This window comes from Prionailurus bengalensis, chromosome D3 (genome assembly GCF_016509475.1).
Source record: "Prionailurus bengalensis isolate Pbe53 chromosome D3, Fcat_Pben_1.1_paternal_pri, whole genome shotgun sequence".
Taxonomy (NCBI): domain Eukaryota; kingdom Metazoa; phylum Chordata; class Mammalia; order Carnivora; family Felidae; genus Prionailurus; species Prionailurus bengalensis.
In genome coordinates this window covers 5,499,056-5,525,625 of record NC_057356.1, presented here as the reverse complement: position 1 = coordinate 5,525,625, position 26,570 = coordinate 5,499,056, and the positions used below count along the sequence as shown (strand labels likewise).

Genomic DNA, 26,570 nt, shown 5'->3' with positions numbered 1-26,570 from the left:
CCAAAACTGGGTAGGAGCAGCGTGAGGCAGGGCCAGCGAGGACACCGCCAGGTCAATCCCTGAGGGCTTCCTGGAGGCAGGGGCCTCCTGCCCAGGCCCAGCCTGCTAGCCCCTCAAGGCCCTGGTGATGCCAGGCTTTTACCTCCACCTGCTCCAGGAGCAGGCTGCTAAAAGCAGCCCCCGGCCCCCACGAACGCACAGAAGAAATCCTTCCTCCCAGCCCAGCCCCCTCCCAGCCTCCAGCCACGGCGGGCAGCACCCTGGGCAGGGCCCCAGGAGACACGCTTCCTAGGTGTCCTATGAAGGACAGCAGGTGTCGATGGAGCACCCGCAGGGCCTGGGGCCGGGGGGGAGCCTGGGTTCCTTCCAGTCCCGGCTCAAGCCACTTCTGCACTGGGTACCCAAGTCACTTCATCTCCCTGCGCCTCGGACTCCCCGTCTGTATCCTGAGGGGTGGTGACAGCGCCCCCCACGCAGGGCGCGGTGCCCGCTGAATAAGCCAACGCAGGACAGCGCCCAGCATGGCGCAGGTGCCCAAGAAACTTACTGTCGCGACGAACACTTTCAACTTGTCACCACGCAGGGCCCTCAGAGCAGTGCTCCCGAGAGAGGGGGAGAGATGAAGCACGGAACGGTCGCTCACCCGTCCCAAGGGTCTCAGCCGGAAGCAAGTCAAAAGCGAGAACCCTCTCTTGACTCTCCTAGGAGCCCTCCAAATTCCTCCCTGACCTGCTCGGTTCACAGTGAGGCAGACTGAGGCCCGAATCAGACAGGTCTGTGCCCACAGCTTGCCCGGGAACACCTGACAGCAAGTGGTCTCTCCAGAGAACTCCTACGTATGCCTCAAAGCCCAGCCCCATCATGCCCTCTCCCCTCCCTCCCCCCACCCCCAACGAGTAAGCCTCTCCTGACAGTCCAGGCACGTTCGGGCCCTTCCAGCCACCCACTCTGCCCAAAGGCCCTGTCTGGCCACCCTTATAACAGACCCTGGGGCCCCCGGGAAAGGACCTGCTCCGTCTGAGGCCGCAAGTCTTTACCCAAAGCCAGATGCGGAATGCAACCAGCAAGGCGAGGCTCAGAGCAGAAGAGGCTGGGTACAGAGGAGGGGCCGGTGCCAACAATATGGTGTGCAGCTGAGAGACGGCCTGGCACCCAGGGGGCCCAACCAGCTCAAACAGACCTGGCACACAGCGGGGCCCTGGGCCTGCGCTGTCCTCCACCAACCCCCTCTCCCCACAGACAAGCACCCCCCATCCACCCCCCACACCCACCGGCGTCCCACCCTCGCGTACAAGCCCAGCGGCCCTCTTCCTCCAGGCAGCCCTCACTCCCTCACGCTCGGCAGCATCCAGCCTGGCAGCAGGTCACAAAACTGATCGTAAGCATGGTCGCAACTGACGTTTAGCTGCTCAGGGACAGCCCCGGGCTGAGCCTTTACTTCCTTAACTCCGACGACCCTTCAAACAGCTTCATTGTCCCCACTTTACAGAGGAGAAAACTGAGGCCCAAGGAGGTGGAGTCGGAGAGTGGAGAAGTCAGGACGGGAGCCCAAGCGGACTTCAGCCCTGCACGGGGCAGGGGAGGGCTGAGCGTGAGGGATGTCACCGTCGGGGCGCCCTCTCCCCGTGTTAGCTCAGACTCTGGGCCAGGCATTGGTGATCGATCCAATGTAACCCTTCCTGCGGCCTCTGCAGCCGCTCCCACCCTTCCCCCTGGTGGACAGACTGAGGTTCCAAGAGGGGACCGTATAGCCGGCTGCCACATACCTCAGGGGTCCCCCCCCAGAGGGCAGGGTGCCCTCGATCCTCCCCACAGGCAGTGCAGAGGCACAGACCGGGGCCCTACAAGGAGCAGGTGCCACGACTCACCCGCGGCATCCCTGCTCCCCGGGATGACTCCCAGTCATCACCTCCTGCCCAGGGCCGCCCGCGGGCAGGGCTGGGACCAGGTCCCCCTGCCCAGCTCTGCTGCTCCGGGGCAGGGCCCTCAGCCCCCAGCCCTCAGAGGGGGATGCTCCGGCTACAGCCTGTACCTGCCCACTTCAAACCCGCTCAGCAGGTCAAGTCCTACAAAACCGCCTGAAGCCCAGGGGCCACTGCAGTGCCCGCCCCTTTGAGAAAGGGAAAGAGACGGCCACGAGAGCCTCCTCATGGCCACAACAGCCAGCAGAGTCAGCCGCGCCAGAGAGCTCTACAGAGGCCCTGTGCTGGACCCCAGGGGCCCCCAGATCCGGGCACCGGCCCCCAAGGGACCCCAAGTGCGCCCTGCAGGTTGGATCTCGGGGATTTCAGGCACAATATGATCCAGGCTCCAGGCTGGAAGCAGGCCAGGGCCCCGAGGCGTCTGGGGGTGGGAGGAGGCCGAGGAGGACCGAGGGAGGGCCGCCTGGGCCACCAGGCACATCTTTTCACATCAGGTCAACAGGAGCCAGGGGTGGCCCATCCCCTTCACTGTGGTGGCCAGCAGCCCAGACAGCCGGGGCGGGAGGCAGGCTCCGCAGCCCTTCCATTTAGAAGCCACTGGGACATTTTATTTTCCTTCTCAAGTGACAGCTGAGGCGTGCCGGCCCGCGCCGGCTCTCCTAGAAGCTGCAGAGAGGCAATCACCGGGAGTTCACCGGGTCTCTGATTCCCCACCGGACTGCGGCAGCCAGCAGCTGCTGGGGGGGCCGGAGGCGGGGGCACACGGGCCACACTGAGCTCTCTCCTCCCCATCCCTCCCCCACCTCCCAGGACAGGGGCAGCCACATCAAGGCCAGGGGGGCGGATGTAAGTGGACGGGGCCTTGGGTAGGACAAAGGAGGGAAGGGGCGGCAGGGAGGGGGCCATTAGTGGCTGCGGGGCGGGGCTGGGGGCTGCTCTGTCCAAAGGGGCATGTGGCTCAACCAAGGGGGGCGGAGGCCACTCAAGGGGACCCACGGTCCAGGCAAGGAGGGGGCTCAAGGGGTCAGGGAGAGAAGGGAGGACACTGCCGGAGCACCGCCCCCCGCCCCCAAGTGCACACAACCACACCGGCCCGCCCACTGCCAGGCCCTGGGCCATCCCCACGGCCCAGCAAGGGGGACACTGTCCTGACCTCATTTCCAGGATGGGGAAACCGAGGCCCAGAGAGGTTCAGCAGCCCACGAGATGGCACAGCCCTCGAGGGGAGGGGAGACTGGAACCTGGACTGGAACCAGTCCTCCACCCTCCACACCCCCAACTGAGCCCCAGACATGCTTCTCCAAAGCCTCCTGCCCATCTCCTCGCCTGGGGCACGGGGCCATCTACGGAGACGGCAACCAACAGGAGAAATCAGACGCCAGGAAGGAGCCGGGGTATCGACTGTTTCTGGAGGGAAGGGGGGCGGCCGGGGGCCCAGGCGCAGAGCTCCGGCAGCCTGGCTTCCGGCCCAGCGCAGGCCAAGGCAGGGCAGGCCAGGCCAGGAGGGCCAGGGGCTTCCCTCCGGGCCCGCGGAGGCGGCAGCACGGAGAAGCCATCTGTCCGTCCATCTGTCTGTCCTCCACCAGCACCGACGGCCCACGGGGACCAGGAGCTGCCCCCCCACCGCCCACCCAAGGGTTACACTGTGCCAGGCTCCCCACAGCTGCGCCCAGGCATCCCTGTAACCACACAACTTCGCCTGGGCAGGAGCCCCCTGTGGGGCGGGAGCCAAGAGAGCAGGCTCTCGGGGCGTGGTGCCCCGGGACTGCCTGGGTTGGAAACTTCCAGAAGCCTCTGGATGCCCGTCAGCGGCCCCCCCCCAGAGGCTCTCTGTAGAGATAATTCAGTCTCTGCACCCTGGGGAGGCACAAAGCAAGCGTCCCAAGAGGTTAGCAGCTCAGTTTCCCACAAAGAGGTGGTTTCGGGCACTGGATCCTGCTGGGAGGCTGGGAGGCAGACCACGGCCGAGCCTTCTCGGTCTCCGCCCCGCCCCCCCCCCCCCAGCAGGGTCTGGGCCATTAGTGGCTGCAGGGCGGGGCTGGGGGCTGCCTGGGAGAGCAGGGGGGCCATCGATCGCCAGAAGCAATTAATTGTCCAGGTCAAGAGACGGTGAAAGAGATTTGTCACCCGAGGCCCAGGGGATATTCCAGGGACTCCAGCAGCCCAGGGCAGACAGGATGCTTCCCACTGACCCGGTCCGGAGAGGGATCAGGTCCTTGCACACTTGCTCCGTTGTCCTTTCCTCCCCCTCCCTCTCCTGGCCTCACGCTCCCCCACCGGCTGGGCTCAACCCTCCACCGACGCCACCTTCCCCACCCTCAACACCAGCCCCGGCCCCGGCCCCCGCCCCGGCTCCTGCCTGCGTGACCTGTGCGTGGGGAGGGGCCACACAGTCCTTCGGTCGGTGCTCACTGCACAGCCGGGGACAGTAAGGCCCGGTAAGGGAGCCCAACACAGAGTCCCCGAAGCCCAGGACCCGGCCTGAGCCCCGGATTCAATCCAAGTGCCCCATGCTCTAGCCGGGCGACCACCCCACACCTGTTGCCGGACTTCGCGGAGGCTGTTGCTTCTGCCGTAAAAGGGTAATGACCAGACTGGCTACAATCAGGCCGGCTGGGGCTCAAACTTCAGCTCTGCCGTTCTGAAAAGCCTGAGGGGTCACCTCGCTTCTCTGGACCTCAGTTTCCCCATCTATAAAACGGGGACGATGTCGCGGGCTATTTGGTAGGCCGGCACGCACGGCACCATTCAAGCTCAATTCGGGGGCTCAGCTCAAACTTGCCACTGGGGTTGGTCAGGCCAGCTCCCCAGGAGCCAGAGCTCCACCCCCAATCCCATTCAGACGTCTGTCAACTCTCCTAGCACCTCGGACGCCCACACTCAGCCCCTGGGCCGGGCTGTGATGAGAAGACACAGGCTCCCGTCCCAGCCTCCACAGCAGGACCCGGTGGGAGAAGAAGGCTTCAGTGGCCACCATTCATTCACCCACTGGGCTTGGCAGCCGGTCGTCCTGGAGAATAGAAGGGCCCTGACCTACACGCACTCCATCCGGGATCTGGGAGGAGGGAGGGGTTGGTGCAGGGCATGGGCCTCCCCCATCAGCCTCCACTGGCTTTTAGCCCCTTGTTTCTGCACCAGATCCCTCCACGCACACCCAGACACGTGCGGCCGCCCCCTCACATCCACTGATCCGTGTGCAAAACATCAATAAACACGTCCTCCGGTGCCCCCGGTCCACAGATGGGAAAACTGAGGCCCAAGGAAACCAGCAAGGGGGCAGCCTCAAACCTGGTTCTTTCCGATGGCTCATAGGAGCATGAACTCGGCTCAGCAGGTGTTCAGAAGCCAGGTCACTGGGGCCAGAGGCAGCACTGAGTCAGAGCGAGAAACTCAGCGGAAACTGAAAACAGCCCAGGGCCCCCCTCCCCCGTCCCCCGTCCCTTCCCCCACCCCGTGCTCCCCAGAGTGAGCCTCGCTGAATCACAGCACCATGCCCTGTGTTGGAAAGTTCCTGCTACTGTAGACAGGTGGGGGTGGGGGACAAGGGGCGACGAAAAGCTCACCGTGCCCGGGGCCCTCTCGGGGCGCAAGAAAGCGAGCAGCGCTCCATGCACCCTGCACGTGAACTGGCCCCAGAGCTGCCGGATCCCACCCACGCTCACCCCCAACACAGTGCCCGCCCCCCCCCACCCCGCCCCGGGGCCCATCAGCCCCAGAGGAGCGCTGCCCCTCAGGGGGGTCCACGGCTGGAGGGCAAGCTGGCAGGAGAGCGACAGCAGGCACAGACTGCCACCAGATCTCTGGCTGGGCTTAGCCCACGGGGGAGGCCACAGGCCACACACGTGGGGGGCCTCAGGGTCCAGCCCCACGCCCTGCTTCAAGTCCTGGTTCCTCCGCTTCCTAGCTGTGTGACACTGGGCATTTGCTTAACATCTCTGAGCCGGCCCCTTGCCTATGAAATGGAAACTCTCGCCTCCTGGGGACTGACGAACAGACTCGGTGAGCAAACGCATAGGGCGCCTGGCAGACGGGAGGAGCTCAGCAAGCACCTATCTTTTTCAGTTCCCGAATTGTGTGTGTTTCTCTCTTGAGGTGACATGCACGCAACGTCAAAGTGAACAATTCAGTGCCACCGATGACATTCACGATGTGGTGCAACCACAAGCCCCATCTAGTTCCAAAACACTTCCCGGACCTCAAAGGAAAGGAAAGCCCCGACCCGTGAGCCGTCACGCGTTCCCCAGCCCCCCACAACCACTCCTCGGCCCCTCTCTCTACGAGTCTGCTCGTTCTGGACATTTCCTATCAACGAAATCACACACTACGTGGCCTTTTGTGTCCGGCTTCTCTCGTGTAGACGTTTTCAAGATTCGTCCGCGTTAGACACGCATCTGCACTCCATCCCCCGTGATGACTGAATAGTATTCATCGTATGGATAGACCGAGAATGTACTTCTTTAAGTTTATTTATCTTGGAGGGAGAGAGAGAGAGTGAGAGCAGGGGAGGGGCAGAGAGAGAGAGGGAGAGAGGGAGATAGAATCCCAAGCAGGCTCTGCACTGCCCGCGTGGAGCCCGACCCCGGGCTTGAACTCCCGAACTGTGAGATCATGACCTGGGCCAAAATCAAGAGTCGGATGCTTCACCAACTGAGCTACCCAGGCGCCCCAATAATATAGTTTTAAAACAAGAAAAATAAACGCTATAATACAGAAATGCAACATAAGGTACGTAAACACACACACACACACACACACACACACACGTAGACATGAAATATTTAAAACTTTGTAAGAATCTGGTCAGTGGGAGGAGCCAGCTGGCAGGAGGGGAAGGGACCTCGGGGCCCCAGAGCTGACGTCCCCTCCCTTTGGGGCCTTCCCTGCCCAAACTTCAGGCCTTCCTGGCCCAGGCCCGACGGTGTTGTGCAACCATGAGCCAACTCCTCACCTGCTCTGGGCCTCGGCCTTCCCATCTGTAAACAGGGGCCACTGGACAGGATGCTCTCAGCCCCGGGGAGAGAAGAGGCTACAGGAGCCAGACTACGGGCACCCTACAGGTGTGGGACATGTCACCCAGGAAGGCAGACGGCCACCCTGTGCTGGTGACACAAACGACAAGCGGCTCTGGGATGCCTAGGCACCCTGCCCAGGGACACACTCTGGGCCACAGAGACGTGGGCACAGCATGAAAAGGGGACCTCGGTTGGCCCCGCCCCCCCTGCCCAGAGCACAACCCGATGCCAGGTTCTCGCACTTGGACGCTCGGGCCGGATGGTTCTTCCCCGTGGGGGCTGCTCTGTGTGCAGCATCTCCAGCCCCTGCCCACGATGCCTGCGGCACTCCCCCAGCCGCTGCCCCGCTGGGTTAACAACCGGAAGTACCTTCAGACATTGCCAAACGAACCCTGGAGCCAACATCACCCCGCTGACCCCCATCCGCACCCTGACTCCTTACGAGCCTCCCTCCCTGGGCAGGAAGCAGCAGGCACTGGTCTGGCCGGTTCCAGACACAGCGGAAGGCGCTGAGGGACAAGGGCCCTGTGTCCGGCCCCCACCCTCCCCCTTCCCCCAGGCCAGGCCCATGGAGACCTGGCCCAGCCAGGCCCCATCTCGCTGCCAAGGGACCCATCCAGCCACCCACACAAACTGGCCGAGCCCCTACAATGGGCGCCCAGCAGCGGACAAGACAGACGCAGCTCCTGCTGCCTGCAAAGTGACCTTTGGTGTGGGAAGGCCACCAAAACACAGGGGAATCAATCCACTGGGGGCCTTCACACAGCAAGTGGGGTGTGAGCAAGGAGGGAGCATGCCAGGGGGGCGAGAAGGGCGGTGAAGGCAGCAGGACCCACGCAGGCCTTGGGGCCCCTGGGTTTATTCTCCAAGGAGGAGGCAGGGCCCGGACGGCCGGGCACCGAAGAGTGTCCTCCTTCAGACAGGGTCCCTCTGGCTGCAGTATGGGGGACAGACCTCAGGGACAAGAATGGATTCAGAGCCCAGGAAGAGGCTAGAGCACACATCCAAGCCAGATGGCGGCAGAGGGGGGCGGATCACAGTGCCCCGTCTGGCGTCACCGTCTTTCGTTTGTTTGTTTGTTTTAAGTTCATTTCTTTATTTTGAGAGAGAGGGAAAAAAAAAAAAAAAAGAGTGAGCTTGTGTGAGCAGGGGAGGGGCGCAGAGAGAAGGAGAGAGAGAGAATCCCAAGCAGGCTTCATGCTGTCAGTCACAGAGCCCGACGTGGGGCTTGATCCCACGCACTGTGGGACCATGACCTGAGCTGAAATCAAGAGTCGGACGCTTAACCGGCTGAGCCACCCGGGCGCCCCTGTTTTTGTTGTCACTGACACGAAAGCAGAGAGGGTCTCCAGGGCAATTAGCATCGTTACCATGATTGCAGGAAGAGCTCAGAACAGAGCGGCCCAGCCAACAACAGCACAGGACTGCTCTGACTGTCACCGTCTTCGTGCTGTTAGGGCCGAGGGGGTCTCGGAGGCACCGTCCCCACCGGGAACGTCTCAGAAACGTACAGGGAGGATGCTGGCTGTCCTTGGTCGGGCCCTCGGCCAGCGAAACGGGCCCACGCCATGAAAGTCACCCTCCCCACTCAATTTTCAAATGACCTGGCCATTTAAAAAACCTACCAGAACCAATCCAAATACTAGCTGTTTAAAAAAAAAAAAAAAAAAGTCACTTTCATGTGTTTCCAGTACTGAAACCCTTCTGATCTCACTTCTCTCGAATCTGCACTTACTCATTCTGAGAGGGACCCAGCAGTTCCTTACTTTCATTTCCCTTTATACTACAATTGGGGCATCAGACTGATTTTTCGTGGTGTTGTTGTTAAACTCTGTGTAAAGTCAAGGCTGTACGAAGGAGGCATTTATTTCAGTGCCTAAGAGCAAAAGGGAATTTTTCCGTGGACATGCTGTAAATATTGTTGCGGGGGTGGGGAGGAAGCGGGGAGGCGGGGTGCTGTGTGGCCCTGGGAAAGTTAACTGACCTCTCTGAGCTGTAGCTGCTTGCCTATAACTGGGGGAAAGTGATCATCACCGCTAGCTCATGAGATTGAAAGGGTCAAATGAAAGGCTGTGGCGTGTGCTTTGCCACTATTAGCCCAGCATCAAAAGCACACGGTCCTAACCCGCAACTGAAGGGGGCTGAAGGCAGGTGAGGGCAAAAGCCCCCAGCGCAGGCCCCAGCTGGGCAAAGAGTGGCGGATAAAATCCTGAACTCCCTGCCTGGGCCAGGTGGCTCCTCGCCTGGCTTTCATGTCTAGGAGATAAGCTGCCTGCTCAAGTTCACGTTCGGATCAAATGAACCCACTTAATCGCCTTAGGGATCTCCACTGAGCCGGCTCCTTATAGGCCTGGAGGGGAGGGCAGCCGAGCTCCCTTCCACCGAAACCCCCACCCACGTGGCCAAGCACAGCGGGGACGCTGTGGACGCTCCACCCGCACACCCCACTCCTGCCCAGCTGGCTGCGAGGACCCAAGGGCAGATGCCTGCACACTGGCCTGCAGCTTCTGTGCTCCCCGTCACAAAGCACACGCTGTGTGCGTGTGCCTGAGCAAAGAACTCGCTAATCCCCATGGCAACCCACGAGGTTAAGTGCTACCACAAACACCACTCTCCAGATGGGGAAACTGAGAGCTAGAAAGGAAACAGCCAGCCCGAGGTGACGGGGCTCCTCAGAGGGTCACCTGCAACCCTCAGGACAACCTTGGCCCCATTTCACAGAGGGGGAGACCAAGGGAGGAACGGGCCTTGAGTCACCACCATGTCCCAATGCCAAGCAGGGGCGAGAAGGGGGCCACATGCCCGCCTTGTTCCCGGACGAGTCCCAGCACCTAGGACAGCTCCCAGCGCACAGTAGGTATTTCACCAAAGCATCCGAATGAGGAAAAACTACACGTTGGACACAGACGCCCAGGAAAACTCTCCTGGGGCCTCTGTGCCTTCCAGACAGTCCTCTCTGAGGCCCTGTCATGTGCCACAGGGGTCCTGGGGGGAGGGGGTGACTGTGCCCCCCAGAAGTCATTTCCGGCTGCCCCAATGGGTGGGGAGTATCACCGACTGCCTGGGTAGAGACCAAGGATGCTGTTAGACACCTTCTGATGAACAGGACAGCCCCTGTAGGTCAGAACCCCACCGTACCGCATGCCTTCAAGCACCAATTGAGCACCTGCTGTGTACCGGGCTGCACAAAAACCCTGCAAAGAGGCAAGGCCACAGGGCTCTAAGGGGAGAGGTTCCACGGGCCGTGTCACACGGCTACGGCAGGGCAGCGGCGGGACCCAGATCCAGCTGATGTAAAGCCCCACCCTGAGCCGCCAAATCCCTGCCCGACCCATGAGGATTCTGGCCTCTGAGAGTAGGGGCCGCAGAACCCAAATATTTCACCGCTCTCGCGCCCCACGGTCGCTTCAGGGCAGCAGAGATCAGAGCTGGCCCTTTTCATCAAAACCCACATGCACCAAAATGCCGACGCTCTCTCTCCAGGGTGGTGGCAATGCAGTCAGATTTTTTTATGTGCAGGCTTTTTGTGTTTTTAATTCTCCGACTCAGAGAGGACACATTTGTTCTGCTTCTAAAAATCAAAAGTCTTTTTTGCAAGGCAGCTATTAAACCACATGCCCCAACCCAAGGGCTCGGCCGTAGGGGGGGCCCACACCCCAAAGCAGAGAGGGTCGGCCGGTGCAGCCCCCGGGGCAGAGCCTGCTGGCAACGTCGGGAGGAGCCACCGGCCAGTGATTTCCCTCCCGGGAATACACAGAGGAGACAAGACGCACGTAAGCACCCAGAGGCCCTCGGAGAAGGTTCAAACTCTGCAATCACCCCCCGCGGCATCTCCGGAGAATACACACCAGTCGTACAGCAAGTATCCCCAAGACAAAATACTACCCGTACGGAAGTGAAAATCCATCCCCTAGCTCAAACTGCAGTAACACAGTACGAAATCATAATTTTAAAAAATTATAGTAAGAGGCACCTGGGTGTCTCAGTCAGGTGAGCGTCCGACTCTTGATTTCAGCTCAGGTCATGATCTCACAGCTTGTGAGCTCAAGGCCCGCATCAGGCTCTGCGTGGACAGCATGGAACCTGCTTGGGATTCTCTCTGCCCCTCCTCTGCTCGTGCTCTCTCTCTCTCTCTCTAAAAATAAATAAACATCAGGGCCCCTGGGTGGCTCAGCTGGTTAAGCATCCAACTTCAACTCAGGTCATGATCTCGCAGTTTGTGGGTTCGAGCCCCGCGTCGGGCTCTGTGCTGACAGCTCGGAGCCTGGAGCCTGCTTCGGATTCTGTGTCTGTCTGTCTCTCTCTCGCTCTGCCCCTCCCCCGCTCACACTCTGTCTCTCTACCTCCCTCTCTTCCCTCTCTCAAAAAATAAACATTAGGGGCACCTGGGTGACTCAGTCGGTTAAGCGGCCGACTTCGGCTCAGGTCACGATCTCACGGTCCATGGGTTCGAGCCCCGCATCGGGCTCTGTGCTGACAGCTCAGAGCCTGGAGCCTGTTTCGGATTCTGTGTCTCCCTCTCTCTGACCCTTCCCCGTTCGTGCTCTGTCTCTCTCTGTCTCAAAAATAAATAAACGTTAAAAAAAAAAATTTTTAATAAAAATAAATAAAAATAAACATTAAACATAAATAAGAAAAAACATTTAAAAACATAAATACAATAAACACCAAAAAATTAATCATAATAATAGTAACAATAATTACGGCTATACGGCTTTCAATGCCTTGTATGTTACACTTCTGAGCCTCAAAACACTTGTAGAATGCAGGTCGTGTTTTGACCCCCATTCTACATATAGGGAAACTGAGGCACAGAGGGCTGCAAGACGATGCCCGAAGCCTCACAGCGGGTAACAGGTCACGGGGGGATGGGAACCCACACCATCAAAATCCCTGCTTGCAGCCACATGCTCTGCCGCCTGTCTAAGCAAGGACAGGAAATTACTAGGTGCAATTCTATAAAAACTGTCGATATTCGACCGCTTTTGACCTACAAAACTGGCAGAGTCCACACCTTAATAGCAAACTGCAGACGCAGCGCGCACACAGAGAGACACATCCGCGTGCATTTTTCCAGCCCAGAGACGAGCTAGGGCCCCAGGCCGTGCAGGGATCCACACAGAGGCCAGTAGAAGCATGTCTAGTCGAGAAGTGGTGGCCTCCAGGGAGAGGACTCGGGTGACCAGAAAGTCACCTGCAATTTTTTTTTCTTTTAATAAAAGGCAGCCAGCCACCTTAGCCAGCAGCCCTGAGCCCGGCCTCTTCAACCCAGGCTGGCTGGCACATTCCCACCCTCTCCCCTTTCCCTGACAGCTTCTCTGCCCCCTCGACCCCCACACAGCCCATCCGCGAGCAGCAGGTCCCCAGGGCCTGCTCTCTGGAGCCACTGCGGGCAGGAGAGGCTCTCCCCACCTAAGGATCTCGTTTCATTTAATTGCAGGCTTCAGGTTTCTGGACGCAGGCCCAGAGGCCTTCAGGGCCAGAGGTGTGGGCCATTTTCTTCCTCTTTTCAATAAAGCCGGGAAGGAAGCAGCGTGTGGTGTCACTTGTCTGCTCCGAGAATCTGAAACACCTGTCCCTTGGGAGACCCCACCCAGAAGGATCGTCCACGGCTCGTCACGGGTTGGCAGACAGGCTGAGGACCTATTTTTTTTCTGGCCATCCCTGGGGCCAAATACCCTCACTGGATTTGAAGGAATTAAGAAACACACACACACACACACACACACACACACACACACAGACAAGCCAGCAAACCTGGCCTCCCCCGCCCCAAAGCTTCCGAAGGGCCATGTCTCTGCCTCCAGTCCTTGTTTGCATTCCATTTTTTCCCTAGCATGGCGCTTGGCAGTTTACAGTCCCCTCTCCTGGTGCCAAGCCCCTCACCCATGGCCCCGGGTCAAGGCCCAGACCCTGAGCAGTCACCCGACTCCCAAGGTCACTGGCTGCAGCAGCGGGGACACAGCAGCATCGAAACGAGCACGATGCTCCCGGCTGCCGGTCCTCAGGGAAGATGCAAGGCTATGTATGAGTTTCCTCCTGCTGCTGTAGTCGATGGCCACGGACGTGGCCGGCTCCAAACAGCATGCAATTTATTATCACAGTTCTGGAGGTCAGCAGTCCGACCCGGATCTGACAGGAGCTAAAAGCCAAGGTGTGGGCAGGGCTGTGCTCCTCCTGGAGGCTCCGCGGGAGAGTTCGTTCCCGCATTCCTTGGCTCCGTGCCCCCTCCTTCGACCTCAAAGCCAGCAGGATGGCGTCTGCAAATCTCTGTGACTCTGACCTCCTGCTTCCTCCACATAAGGACCCTTGCGATTAGTTAGAGCCCACCAGGATTATCGGGGATAACGTCCCATCCCAAGGTCAGCTGCTTACTAGCCTTAATCTCAGCCACATCCTTAATTCCCCTTCGCGGGGTGACGAGTCGCCGATCCTAGGACACGGGCAACTTCGGGAGAGGCCCTCATTCTCCTTACCACAGGCCCCAAATACCTCTGAGCCTCGAGGAGACTGCTCCTACAGCCCACCCCCACAAACCCTGAACTCCAAAAGGCAACTGCCGGGGCCTCGTGACTCCGTCTCTCCGCTCCCACAGCATGAGCAGGCGTATGCCCAGCTCCGGTCACCGGCACGGTGAGCACACACAGGGTGTGGAGTCCAGCCTCTGATGAAAAGGTGAACCAGGCAGAGTCCTGTGGCTTATCAGCAGACACTTCCCTGTCTGAGATGACAGCAAATAATGCAAATAATTTGGCAATCGATATGCCTAGGCAAGGTTTATTTCTCTTTTTTTGGACCGGTCACCAGTGGCCCCATTGCACATCCCACAATCCAGCAAGATCGCTCACAGGGAAGCTTCCCTGCGGAAACCTATACTTAGCCACGTTCAGGCTCTCTAGGCCAAGAACGGTGCGGGCACCAACAAGGCACATGACCTCCGTGGAAGGGGAAGGCTTCTCAAGGTCCAGCTGACCCGCAGCAGGGCACTTGTGCTCGGAAAAACGTCCAGGGGATCCAGCCACCTTGGCCTTCACCACGCAGCTGGCGTCGGGCAGAACCCGGGGTAGGGTGGTCAGCGGGGGCTGTGTCCAGCAGCAAAGCCACTCGGGACATCCCCGGTGCGGGTCAGCACCCTCCCCCGACGGCTGCCACCCCCTGTCCAGCAGCCAGGGCCCCCGGGGACCTGACGGTCCAGAGAAGGACCAGATGAGCCCCACCCCCTAACAACATTAACAATATTAACCGTGAAAACACAAAAGGTGAAAGAGGGCAGGATGAAACGGCTCTTTCTTGCTTGAAAGCCTTGCGCGTCTCTCTCCTGCCAGGAAATCCGAGGAGTTATACAGGGGCCCAGAGAGGCGGTGCAAAACCCACACGGGAACCCAGCAGCCGAGATGGGTCTCAAATGCCCAGTGCCCACCCCACGGCCCGTGTCCCAGTTCAGGATCCTCGGGGCAGCCCCGTCTCCTCACGTCCCCCCACACCCAGCTACACAGGTCCCGCGTCCCCTCCCCAGACTCCCCGGATATCCCCCCCCCCACTAGCCTCCCCCACCTCCAAGGCAAAACCCATCCGCAGCCCCCTTCAATGTCAAAGCACCCACCCTGCCCTCCGCCCCTCCCCGGCCGCCACGCTGACACCCTGAAGACACTCTTTACGGCACAGGAAGCACAGGGGCGTCCTGAACACACGGCCAGGGGGCTCAGGGGCACAGAGAGGGCAACGAGGGCCCAAAGGTCACACAGCAGACCTGCAGCACAAGGCTTGGGGTGCACACACACCTCCGCCCTGGCGTGCCCAACGGGAGAGGGGTGGTTCTGTGGCAAGGGGGCAGCAGCTGGGCCCAGGTGCCACGGGACTGCTGTGCTGCGGCTGCCATTTATACTCCACACGGCGGGCTCAGCTTCCTGCACGGCAGAGCCGGCCACGGCCCGGGAGCCTGCAAGGGTGACCCCGAGGGGGACAGGGCGGGTGGGGGCAGAGAGGGGAGCAGAGACGCCCAGGGCTCCGTGCACGGTGGCCCCAGGCCACCCCCCACAGACCCACAGTCCAAGGGAAAGGGAGGCCCAGGGCGAGGCCGGCCCCCCGCCTGTGACGACCGCCCACCGAGGAAGGCACTTACGAGCTGTGTGCCCTGAACCAAAGACACGACCACCCTGTGCCTCAGTTTCCCCATCATGAAACGGGGGAAGAACGGTTCTGGCCGCGTGGAGTCAGTATGGGGTTTAAATGATCTACCATAACATGGGCGCTCGGTGAGCACGCCCGTCTCGCCAGCCAGCTCAGGGCCTTTTCCTGAGCACCCTGGCCCGGCCCAGCCCTGCCATGAATCTCCCAGCCCATAATCCTCAGCCCTCTGGGCTCAGAGACCCATCACTCCAATCTCTGCCCCGTCTTCACGAGGCCTGCTCCTCTCTCCTGTCAGGGCTCCTGGGCGGCTCAGTCGGTTAAGCATCCGACTCTTGATCTCGGCTCAGGTCGTGATCTCACAGTTCGTGGGTTCAAGCCCTACGTCAGGCTCTGAGCCGACAGTGTGGAGCCTGCTTGGGATCTTCTCTCTCCCTCTCTCTCTGCCCCGCCCCCATGCGCTCCCGTGTGTGTGTGTGTGTGTGTGTGTGTGTGTGTGTGTGTGCGCGCGCGTGTGTGTGTGTGTCTCCCTAAAAAAATGACACCCATCATGTTAGATTTGGGGCCCACCCGTCTCCAGCATGGCCTCATCCTACGTTATTACACCTGCAACAACCCTCTTTCCACACGAGGCGCCATCCTGAAGTTCTGGCGGAACATGACTTCGGGGGACACCATTTGACCCAGTACGATGGCCTCAAGGGGTGCAGGGAGCAGAGACGGGTAAAGTGAAAATACCTAAACTGTTCCGTACGAGAGAGGGAGGGCCGGGGGGCGAGTGAAAGTGGGCAGCTGCCCGCCCCCTGCTCACACGCCCCCCGACACCGGGTCACAGGAACCACCCACGAGCCACCCGCACAGCCACTGCCCGCCAGAACCCCAGCAGGTGAGCCTGGCCCCAGGCCTCGGGACCCTGAAGGGGGCCCCTGATTCCTGCCGGGCCGCTGGCCTGGGGGACAAGCCACGTGGAGCCCTGGTGTAGTGCGTCCCCGGCTCCCCACCTCGGCCGGCAGGCTTGCCTCCTCGTTAGCCTAACGAGCAGGGCCCGTGCCAGGCGGTTGCCATGGCCACCGAGACACCACCGCGGCACCGGGCGATGCTCCCAGAGGGTCCGCGGCGGGCAAAGGGGTTCAGCGTGAGGACAAGCAGGGGCCTCCGGGGCAAACCCTCTCCGTGGGGCCCGCTGCGCCCCCTCCGGGCCTGGCCTCCAGGCCTTCTGACTGCCAGCGTCTCCCAGAGAGGCCCCCGGGGCCACAAAGAAAAATCCACACCCCCCCCACCAAATCCACACCCCTCCCCCGCAAGCCCTCCAGCCCTGCCTGGCCAGAGCGCCCCCCCCACCACCACCACCACCATGCAGCCCACAGCGATGCTGGAGGCCCGCCCAGGGGAGGTCGGAGGTCCGCAGGCACCTGGGCAGACAGGCCTCCAAGGCAGTGAAACGTGCTGGGAAGTCCTTCTGGGCTCTGAGTAAGGTCAGGGCACACTACCGCTGGGGCCCCCCTGCAGCTGCGTGCGGAGCGGGGGGGCAGGACGGCCGCCGGGGGACCAGGGAGGAAGCTGCTGCCAACGTGACAGGTGGGCCGCCAAACGAGAGGGCAGCCTGGGAGACCCCGGGGTCTCTGGCCCATGCCCCACACCCCAGGAGGAGGGTCTGAGTGAGGAAGGACCTGGGCCCAGTTTGGGACACCTTGGGTCTGAGGCCCCTTAGGGACATCTATGAGCCACTGGCAGGAAGCCGCTGGATCCCTGGGTGCACGAGCCGTGGACAGGAGGGAGAGGGCAGGCCTCGGCTCAGATGGCTCCTCAGCCCCACTCTGCTTTACCACCTTCTGCGACGATGTGCGTCATTCGTCACCCCATTTCGCTGGTGGGTAAACTGAGGCGCTGTGCGCAGAGGCTCCGTTTCTCGTCCAAGTCACATCACATAGCCAGCAAGAGGCACACGGGGGACTCAGAGCCATGGGCCAGTCCCGGGAGATGGGAGGCAGAGAGGCTCGGCCACTGGACCCACAGGAGGGACTGAGCCCCCGGGAGCCTCCGACCCTCCCGGTCCCGCCCCGCACACGCACACACACACGCAGGGTCAGCAGGAGAAAGCAGGGGCGTCCGAAAGGCTCAGCAGGGCCAGGAGGCTGGAACCGATGCCCTAGGGGACGGGACGGCCACACCAACGTTCTGAGACCCCTGGGCCCTGGGGCGCCAGATGCGGAAGAGACAGAAGTGACACTCGACCCGGGGGTTGTGAGCAGGATACCTGCTCCGCTCCGGGGCCTTCCCTGGGGCCTCCAGCGAGGACCCCTACCGTCCCCTTCCCAAATCCAACCCAACAGGCACATCCAAAGATCCTGGTTATCGCCCAGGGTCTGATCTTAGTTAAGACACTCCACAGGGCCAGGCCTTGGTCTCCTCTTGGGACCGTGAGTCAGGAGGCTGCAGGGTGTAATCTCCCCGGGTGGGGGACCCAGCACCCCCCAGACACACACGGGGGCCCAGGCATGAAAGTATCTCGTGGAGAGTTTTCCTTCTCTTCACGCCCCCTGCCTGCCCCAGCGCGGCCCTCAAGAGCTGAGACAACTTTCAGGAATGCGTATGGTTAGGGTGATATCGCAGAGCAAGGTCAGGGCGGAGAGCAAAAGCAGGGAGAAACTACTAAAATCAGGATGAGGTGGGTGAAACAAAAATACAGACCAGACCAGACTGCTGAACGCAGGCTGCAAATCTGGCTCTGAGTTTCCTGACGGCCAAAGCAAAGAGGGAAACAAGATGGGGCGTAAGTGGCTTTCCCAAAATTGTGAAAACGATACGGCACCATACAAAAGGAGCTCCAGCAACCAGCCAGCACTGCCACGGCCACGATTACGGTCTCAGGCATCACCTACATCAGTCCAGGCTGCCCGCTGCCTTAACGGCCCCTCTTCCCTGCCGAGTCCTACAACCGCAAATTATGACCATGAGTATCAGCATCACCTGGCCGGTGACCCGGGCCAACAGGAGGGGTTTTAGGGCCTGCATGGTATGACTCTTAAACTCCTCTCTGGGCCCCAGTTTCAAAACCAGTCGAAACCCCAGGAGGTCAAGGCTGACGTTAAAAAGAACAAAGTAGCTCTCTACCAGGGGTGAGGCCTTGCACGCCTTCAGGCCTCTGTCACAAAGCCTGGACTTTTCCTTTGCAGCCTGAAAACAGCCTCAGACAACACATTAATGAACGGGCATGGCGGGTTCCAATAAAACTTTATTATGGACACGGAAATTCGGATTTCACACAATTCTACAGGTCACAAAATATTATCCTCTTTTTATTTTTTTTTTCAGCCATTAAAAAACGCAAACACCCTTCTTAGCTTGCACACCATATAAAGACAGGAGGCGGGCTCGCCTTGGCCTGCGGGCCTCCGGAACAAGCTCCAAGGTATGTTATAATTTAGGGGAAGAAAGCAAAATGCGAATAAGGTTCATTTAAGGCAGGCAGAGGGCCAGACTCTCTCTGAGGGGAAACTTTACCTGTCTGCCTGCCTCAGGGGACAGAAGCTGTGAACTGTTTTAACTGTTTCTCTTAATGAAATTACTTTCTTTTCTTTTAAAGATTTTATTGTTAAAAGTAACCTCTACAGGGGCGCCTGGGTGGCTCAGTCGGTTAAGCGTCCGACTTCGGCTCAGGTCACGATCTCGCGGTCCGTGAGTTCAAGCCCCGCATCGGGCTCTGGGCTGACGGCTCAGAGCCTGGAGCCTGTTTCGGATTCTGTGTCTCCCTCTCTCTGACTCTCCCCCGTTCATGCTCTGTCTCTCTCTGTCTCAAAAATAAATAAAAGTTAAAAAAATAAAAAATAAAAATTAAAAAAAAAAAAAAGTAACCTCTACAGCCAAAGTGGGGCTCGAACTCACAACCATGAGACCAAGAGTCCTATGCTCCCCGGACTGAGCCAGCCAGGTGCCCCAAAATTACTTGTTTTTTTTTAATGTTTGTTTGTTTGTTTGTTTGTTTGGAGAGAGAGCACACAGGGGAGGGGGGGAAAGAGAGAGAGAGAGAGAGAGAGAGAGAGAGAGAGAGAGAGAATCCCAAGCAGACTCTGAGCTGCGGAGCCCAAACTCTCAAACCGTGAGATCAGGACCTGGGCCAAGGTGAACGGTCAGAAGTTCAGCGGACTGAGCCACCCAGGCGCTCCCCCAAAATTACCTTTTATAAAGAGCAAAGTGGGTGGCAAAGAGTCTTGAGTGCCTCACTTTTTAGTTGCCCATATTTTTCAACTGACAACAGAAAGCAACATCATGCGCCCCAAAAGCTCTTCTAGTTGTTACAGAATGCGTTAATTCTTCGAAAAAAATACGGACCGGGAACGCTTATGGACAGCAGGCCTCTGTGTCTCTGCACCGGTGAAAACAAAGGGGGCCGGACCATCCCGTCCGCGAGCCCAGCCAGGTCTGAGGCCCAAGCCGCCCCGCTCAGCACCCAGGGAGGACTGCACCCTGATCTGCACAGACCTGCAGCTGGCTCGTGGGCTCGAGAAGGGGCAGCCAGGGAAGGAAGTGGGGCAGGGGCACCAGGCTCACTGCCTGTCGGCCCAGAAGAAGAGGTCTGAAAACTGGCGTTGGGCCCGGAGTCCACAGAGAAGGCAAGACACCGAAACCACGCAGCCCAGAGGGCCCAGCGGCGACGGGCCACACGAGGCTGTTTGAATTTATTAAAATTAGGTAAAAAGTGGAATATCCCATTCCTCGCGTACAGTCACTTCGAGGGCTCGGTGCCGCGTGCGGCTACAGCTATGGTGACGGGACAGGACAGATCTAGAACGAGCCCCCCATTTCAGAAAGGCTGACTGGCCGGAGCCGCCCCCCAGGCCGGTGGGGACAGGAAGGGGACGGCGAGATCAGGAGCACGGGCGGGAGGAGGAGGACGGAGGTGGAGGCGCTGGGGTCGGCACTAGGGTCAGCCCCGGGCTGTCCGGGAAACAGGGCCGAAGAAGGGGGGCTGGGTGCCCCAAGATCTGACAGTGCCACGCTGGCACCAGCCAGAGAGACAAGATACGCGGACAAGGGAAAACTCGGATGCCAAGACCCAAGCCCTGCTCCCAGGCGCGGACTCTGACTCGATCATCCAGCCCCGAGCCGTCCGATTAATTAAAATGAAATAAATTACCCGTTCGGTCGAGCGCTCGCCACATTTCAGGAGCTCAAGGGCCACGTGTGCCCGCTGGCTACAGGCCGTGCGGGCCTAGAACACTCTCCTCCATGGCAGGAAGTTGGCTGGACAGTGCGGTTCCACACGATCCTCAGCCGTGGGCGTTATTTCCTACCCACGCTGCCCTTCGGGATAAGGAAACTGAGGCCAGAAGGCCAGAGACGTCACTCAAGTTATTAGGTGACGGAAGCAGGATTCGAACCCACGTCTGGCTTCAAAGGAGCCCGTTCTGGAACTTGCCCCCCCACCCCGTGAAGAGGAAGCCCAGCCCTCCCCCAGGGGACCCCCCCCCCGCCCCGATCCCCTGTGCCAGCCCTCCCCACCCCCCAACTCTCCAGGCTGCCCACCCTGGCACTGGGTGATCACAGGCAGAATGGAAACCCTCAACCTTCGGGGGCAGAGCACATCTGTCAATCACATCAACCGGTCAACCCCAGTCTCTGGAAAGCCAGGCTCAGGGCTCTACAGGGAAGCATTCACACTCCAGCAGGGTGAGCCAACATAGCAATAGGTCTTGTGACACCATCGGGTCCTCGTAGCACTAAAGTCAGAAGTATCACCACCACCACCATCGTCATCATGCCCATCTTACAGATGAGCAAACTGAGGCCCAGGGAAGTTAAGCGACTTGCCCAGAGTCAGGCGGCTGAAAAGCTGCAGAGCCGAACATCAAACCCAATGCTCACGCTTCCTGCCCCTCAGTCCTCTCCACTCCCCCAACCGGCAGTGAGCGATGTGCCCATTTTATGGACCAGAGCACCCAAACTCTGGGAGCCAGGACCAGCCCCTGGGCACACGGCTTGCACACGGCTGAGTCGGGATTTGAACTCACCCGAACCTGCAGTGCTGAACCGGCTGCCGCAGTGAGGCATCGAGGACCAAACGCGGCGGTCTGTCCTCTACTGTTCGCTTAAGGGGATTCTTTACGGATCTATGAACCCAAAGAGCCTTCCTCCCAGGGCTTCTGCCTGAGCCCAAACGGGTGGATGACGGTTTTGGTCACTGTAAGCAAAAGTCACGCACCAGTGTGACCTTGAGCTGGCCTGGCCCCTCTGGCCTGTGCCTTCGTCCGCAGCAAGGGGGAAAGTTGCCTTCCACACCCAGACCTCTCCAAGCCTCCTGTCACAAAAAGACCCCAGCCACCAGCCGGCGTGCGCCAGCGTGCGGAAACTCCAGGCCACCGCCCTCCTCGGCTGCCACTTTCTGAAGCCCCGTTATCCGCCCTGCTAAATAATTCAAAGCCATGTTTTCGTTTCGAAATAAACACAGCCGCCAAAGCGAATGCCAAATTTGCATGAATGTTTAAGTTAAAATGAGACTTCAAAGAAATGCCAGGCCTGCCCCAGGCACTCCCCCCCTCCCCAAATCTTGGGGAGAACAAGTTACTCAAGTCTCCGGCCCCCCCGGGGGCAAAGATCTATAGGTGCCGCTCCAATAAGTAACAGAATTTCTTTCTTGCTAACGTGGGCGCCAGCTCCACACCTCGGGTCTGCAGCCCTTGCCCGATGGTGAGTAATCAATCCCGGGTCTTAATCCTCGGTTCCACATCCAAAAGCGTGTGACCTTGAGCAAGTCACCAAACCTCTCTGTGCCTCAATTTCACCACCTATAAAATGGGATAATAACAGCACTGACCTCACTGGGGGGTCACCCAGAGGGAATGAGCGGCTTCCTGTCGAGCAGAGCCTGGCCCGCTGCGCTGGCTGCTTTGTTACTGCGTTAAAATCCAGCTTCTCCAAGAGCAGGAGCCCACTTGACGGGATAAAATCCCTTCCGGGCCCCCAAGGATCCTCAAAGGATGCCAGCTGACCTTTCCTAAGCACCTCGTGGGTCCCTGGGGACCACACACACACACACACACACACACACACACACACACACACCCTTGGGTCAAGGCCTTCTAAGATGACAGCCCTCCCCAGCTCCCCTCCTGGCACCTTCCCCTGGGCGCCTGGGGCAGGAATTACCAGCTCCAGCAAGCTGTTCCCTTCAGAGGTGTCACCTGGGGAGGCTGCTGTTGGCGTCTGAGACATGAAAAGGAAACAGAGGAGGAGGGAAAAACAGACACACAAATAAAAGCTCTCAACCCTCTCTTGTTCAGAGGCGGTGAGGGCCATGGGGGGGGTTTCATTCAGAGGGCTGAAGAAGGAGAGACCCCAGCTCTCCTGCCTGGAGCCTTTCTGCTTCTCAGAGACAGGAGCCCCTGAGGCTGGGTCATGTGTAGGTGGGATCTCCCCCCCCCCAAATCTCAAAGTGAACCACCAAGCTCACCCACGGGCCTCAGGTGGGGGGTGGGAACGCAGAACACAGAACATGTGCCTGAATGGGAAGGCACTGGGGGGGTGGGGGGTGGGCAGGACTCCTGGGGCGGCTTTCCAGCGTGCCAGCGGGTCGTACCAGCCTGGCCAACCCCCCACCCCCACGCCTGGAGAACAATCACGCCCTCCCGGCTCAGGGCTTTCATGCAGCTAAATGCGTGTTTGCAGAGCTCTCAAAAATCTTTAGGACGTGGTACAAGCGTTATTAATTGGGGGAAAAGAACGGATTATGCCAAATAAATCCTTCCCACGTGGCCGAACCCTGGCCGGGGGAGGGAGGGGGCGCGCGCAGCCCCACGAGGGGTCTCCATCCCTCACGGGGACCTGACAGCCACATTACCATTTACATGGATTTATCAATAGTATCGATCCCAGAGCAAGCATAAATAGCTCTGTGGGAAGAGGCCAGGGCTGGGGCCCCGCTGGGCTCCCGCCCCCACGTCTGGGCACCGCAGACTCCCCGGGCACCCGGCGGCAGCGGCGGTAAATTTCCAAGCAGGGACCAGGCGGGCGGGGAAGCCAGACAGCGCCGGGGACGCCCTCGCGGCGGCGCGCCTGCTCCGGGACCTGCGCGCGCGCCACCGCCGGCTGGGTCTGTGCATCCGCTCAATGGGTTGAAGGCACCACCTGGCTTTCCCCATCCGCACCGGGCGAAACACGGAGGCAGGGGGTGGGAAGAAGGCGCCCTCCCTCCACCAGATCCCCCCTTCCCCAGCAAAAGGCAAGTCGACCGGTCTCTCAAAATTTCCAGACCGTCGGATTAAAGGCCAAGTTTCAGAACCTGGTAATAACAACAACAACAATAACAACAAAACAGTGGTCACAGTAACAGACACACAAATATCTTCTTTGTATTACCTCTCTCAGTCCTCACAACCACCCCAGGAGCTTGGGACTATTACTACCCCACTTTGCGGATGAGAAGCCTGAGGCACAGAGAGGTCAAGTAATTTGTCCCCGGTCATGCTGCCAGTAAACTGACAAAAGAAAGATTCGAACCCAAGGAGTTGAGTTGCAGAGTCGGCAATGAAAGGCTCGGCTGGCTATCCCAGCTCACTTCTCTTCCTTTCTGGTTGCTTCCCCCAACCCAGCAAAAAAAAAAAAAAAAAAAAAACAGACCACCCACGACGAGACACACAACAATGCCCTGGGACGCCCTCCCAGCTCACGCCTGGCCCTGAGAGCCCCTTATATCAAAGCAGCCGCGAGGACCCAGATCTGGTTTAAAAAGGGCAAAGTCAAGGCCACCGATAACACATCCCAACGTGCCCAGAACTCCCCCATCCAGCCCACAGGGATCCTCTCCCCCTCCCCCTCCCTCCCTCACACATCCTTCCTCCAAATCTGCAAAAGGGAAAAAAAATAATCATAATAAAACCAGTTCTCACCAACGGGGGGGGGGGGGGGGGGGGGGGGGGGGGGGGGAGGAAGGGAGGAGGCTGAGCCGACAGAACAGATCCGCCTCCGCTGCCTGCACCAGACCCTTGGAGAGCCGGAGCGCGCGACAGGCGGCGGGAGGACACTAGCTTCCAAAAAAATAAAGCTACAATGTAAAAATAACGCCGGGCGCCCCACGCTAATTGGGCCCGGGCGACAGCAGCTCACAGGTACAGCCTGTCTCTCCCTCCCTCCCTCCCTCCCGCCTTGCCCTCTCTCTCCCTCCCTCGGGCTTTTTCCTGCAAGCGCCCGGGGTGAGGTAGGCGCGCCCCACGAGTACCCCCCCTCTCCTCCCCCGCTCCGCAGGTCTCTGGGGATGCACCCCCAGCACTAGGGCCTGGGGCCTCCGGGTCCAGCCCAAGTGGGATCAGCTCTGAATTCCAACTTCCCAAACTAGTGGCATCCCAAGTATCCGCACAGCCCGGGGGAGGGACCAGGAGGCGGCCCAATGAGGCGTCACCAGCCGCGGGAGGCAGGCCCAGACAGCAGGAACACCGGCCCGCGGGGGAGGGGGGACCAAGGGGCGCCTCTCCCGGGGGGACCCCCCCACCCGGTGCCCTCCGCTCCCTCGCTCAGGAGCGACCCCCGCCGGCCCCCGCCCCCAGCTGGCGGGAACCCGCCACGCGCCCTTCCACGGCAACCAGGCCGGGGAGCACCGGGTGCCATCTCCAGGGGCTCCCCAAACCCGCGCTGCCTGCTGGAAAATAAGACGCAGTGTCACCACCCCCCCCAGCCTGGGGCTACTTGGGCAGGAGGCAGGCGCATGGCGGCCATGCCCACAGGTCTGGGGCGCACCGTGGGGGGCTGCCCTGCGCATTTGCAGGGCGTCCCCCCGCCCGTCCACCCCCACGCCACTTCCCTCCTTCCCGCCCCCTCGCAGGGTAGCTGGAGTTCCCCTAAGTTCCCCAGCGCCCCCACGCACGCGGGCCGCAGTGTCTATGGGGCGCCTCTCTCGCCAGCAGGCCACCCCCCCAGAGCGCCAACTCAGGAGTGCAGGGGCCCCGCCAACTCCGCCGCGTGCGCCGCCCGATCTTCCCCTGATCCCCCGGAAGCGCGACCCGCGCCTCCCCCCGGCCCTCCGCGGGGACCCCCGGCCCCAACTCACCTCGCTGACGCGGCGGCGGCGGCGCCCGGGCTCGGGGCGCGCTCGGGCCGCCCGGGCGCTCAGGCAAGTGGCGGTGCCGAACGGGCTGGGGGCGCGCAGCAGGCCCGGCCTCCAGCCGGGGCGCGATCCTCCCGCCGCCGCCTCCTAGGGCGCCTGCCCAGGGTCCCCGGCCCGCAACTTGGAGCGCATCTCGGGGCGCACGGCGCGGGCGCACGGCTCGGGCGGGGCGCGGGCGGACGCGGGGCTCCGGTGCGGCCCGGCCTGCCCGCGGCTCCGCTCCCCGGCGGCGGCGGCGGCGGCGGCGGCGGCGGCGGTAGCGGCGGTGGCGGCGGCGGCGGCGGCGGCGGCGGGAGGGGGAGGAGGGGGCGGGGCGGGAGCCCGGGAGGCGGTGGCTCGGCCTCCCCGCTCCCGGCTCCCCGCCCGCACCGACGCGCCCCGGCCCGGCCCCCTCGGGCTCCTTAAAGGGCCCGCGTCGCCTCCCCTGGCCCTGAGCGCACCCACTCGCGCGCGCACTCGTTGCCACACTTACGCGCGCGCGCGCGCACACACACACACCCTTACACTTGGGCGCGACGCCGTTTCTTTTTAGCAGCATCCCGGAGGAGGAAGGGGTGGGGGAAGCGCCTCCCCATCCCGCCCCCTCCTCCTCCTCCGGTGGGGCTTCGCGCCATCCCTCTCCACCCTAGCCCCAGATACTTAACTGGAATCGCGTTTCAGCTATTAAATTATAACTCAAGAGTGGCGGGTGGATAGGGAGGGGGCGTGCGGGGAGGGCCACACACAGATGCGCAAGGACCCGCGTGGTGGAGCTCACTCTGGGGCTGCAGCACACAGTAGGGAGCTTAACCCTCACCAGCAGACCGCGGGGCAGCAGATGTGGCCCAGGCGAACTCAGCGCACCGCACCGCACCGCACACGTGTGCGTAGCCCGGCCATAGGCTCAAATGTAAGATCACCCGCAGATAAACACGGGACACACACACACACACACACAAGTTCCGTAGACGGGCAGGCACGCACACTAGCACGTCCAGTTCATGAGGTCGGGATTTCTGGCTGCTTACACACACAGTAGGGACTCAATAACTGTTGCTGAGTGAACGCCCATTTGGGGACATCCGAGGACACAAATGCACAGACTAGATGCTGCAAGCCTGTGGTCGGATACACACATACCCAGGAGCACACCCTCCTCACAAGCCCAGACGGCACAAGCGTGCAGGGTCACAGACAAGCACACACGTGGAAGCTCGGAGACAGGCACAGCTCCAACAAGAACCACCCCCCCTCCGTCCTGACGATTGTGCGCCCCGGTTTACCCCCTCCCAGGGGGCCCTCCCAAGCTAGGGGAGATCTTTTCAAACAGCAGAGGGCAGTGGGAGCCCCAGGCCTGGAGCCTCCCTCCTCCTCTCCTTTCCCCTAAGATGCTGGAGAGTTTGAATTTTTGTTTTCAGTTCAGCTTTCCTTTTT

At 60.5% G+C, this 26,570-nt stretch overlaps 1 protein-coding gene across 32 annotated transcripts in view; it reads right to left on the bottom strand.

Moving 5' to 3' along the window:
- Positions 1-25,329, bottom strand: part of NCOR2 (nuclear receptor corepressor 2) — a 211,871-nt gene extending 186,542 nt beyond the window's left edge. For 7 of the 32 annotated variants that reach the window (XM_043557341.1, XM_043557351.1, XM_043557342.1 and 4 more), the window contains exon 1: positions 25,101-25,327. The gene's annotated coding sequence lies outside the window, so the exon portion shown is untranslated. Of the gene's footprint in view, positions 1-25,100 lie in introns of all 32 variants that reach the window. The other 25 variants (XM_043557333.1, XM_043557331.1, XM_043557336.1 and 22 more) reach the window with 5 other exon arrangements.
- Positions 25,330-26,570: the final 1,241 nt, after the last annotated feature.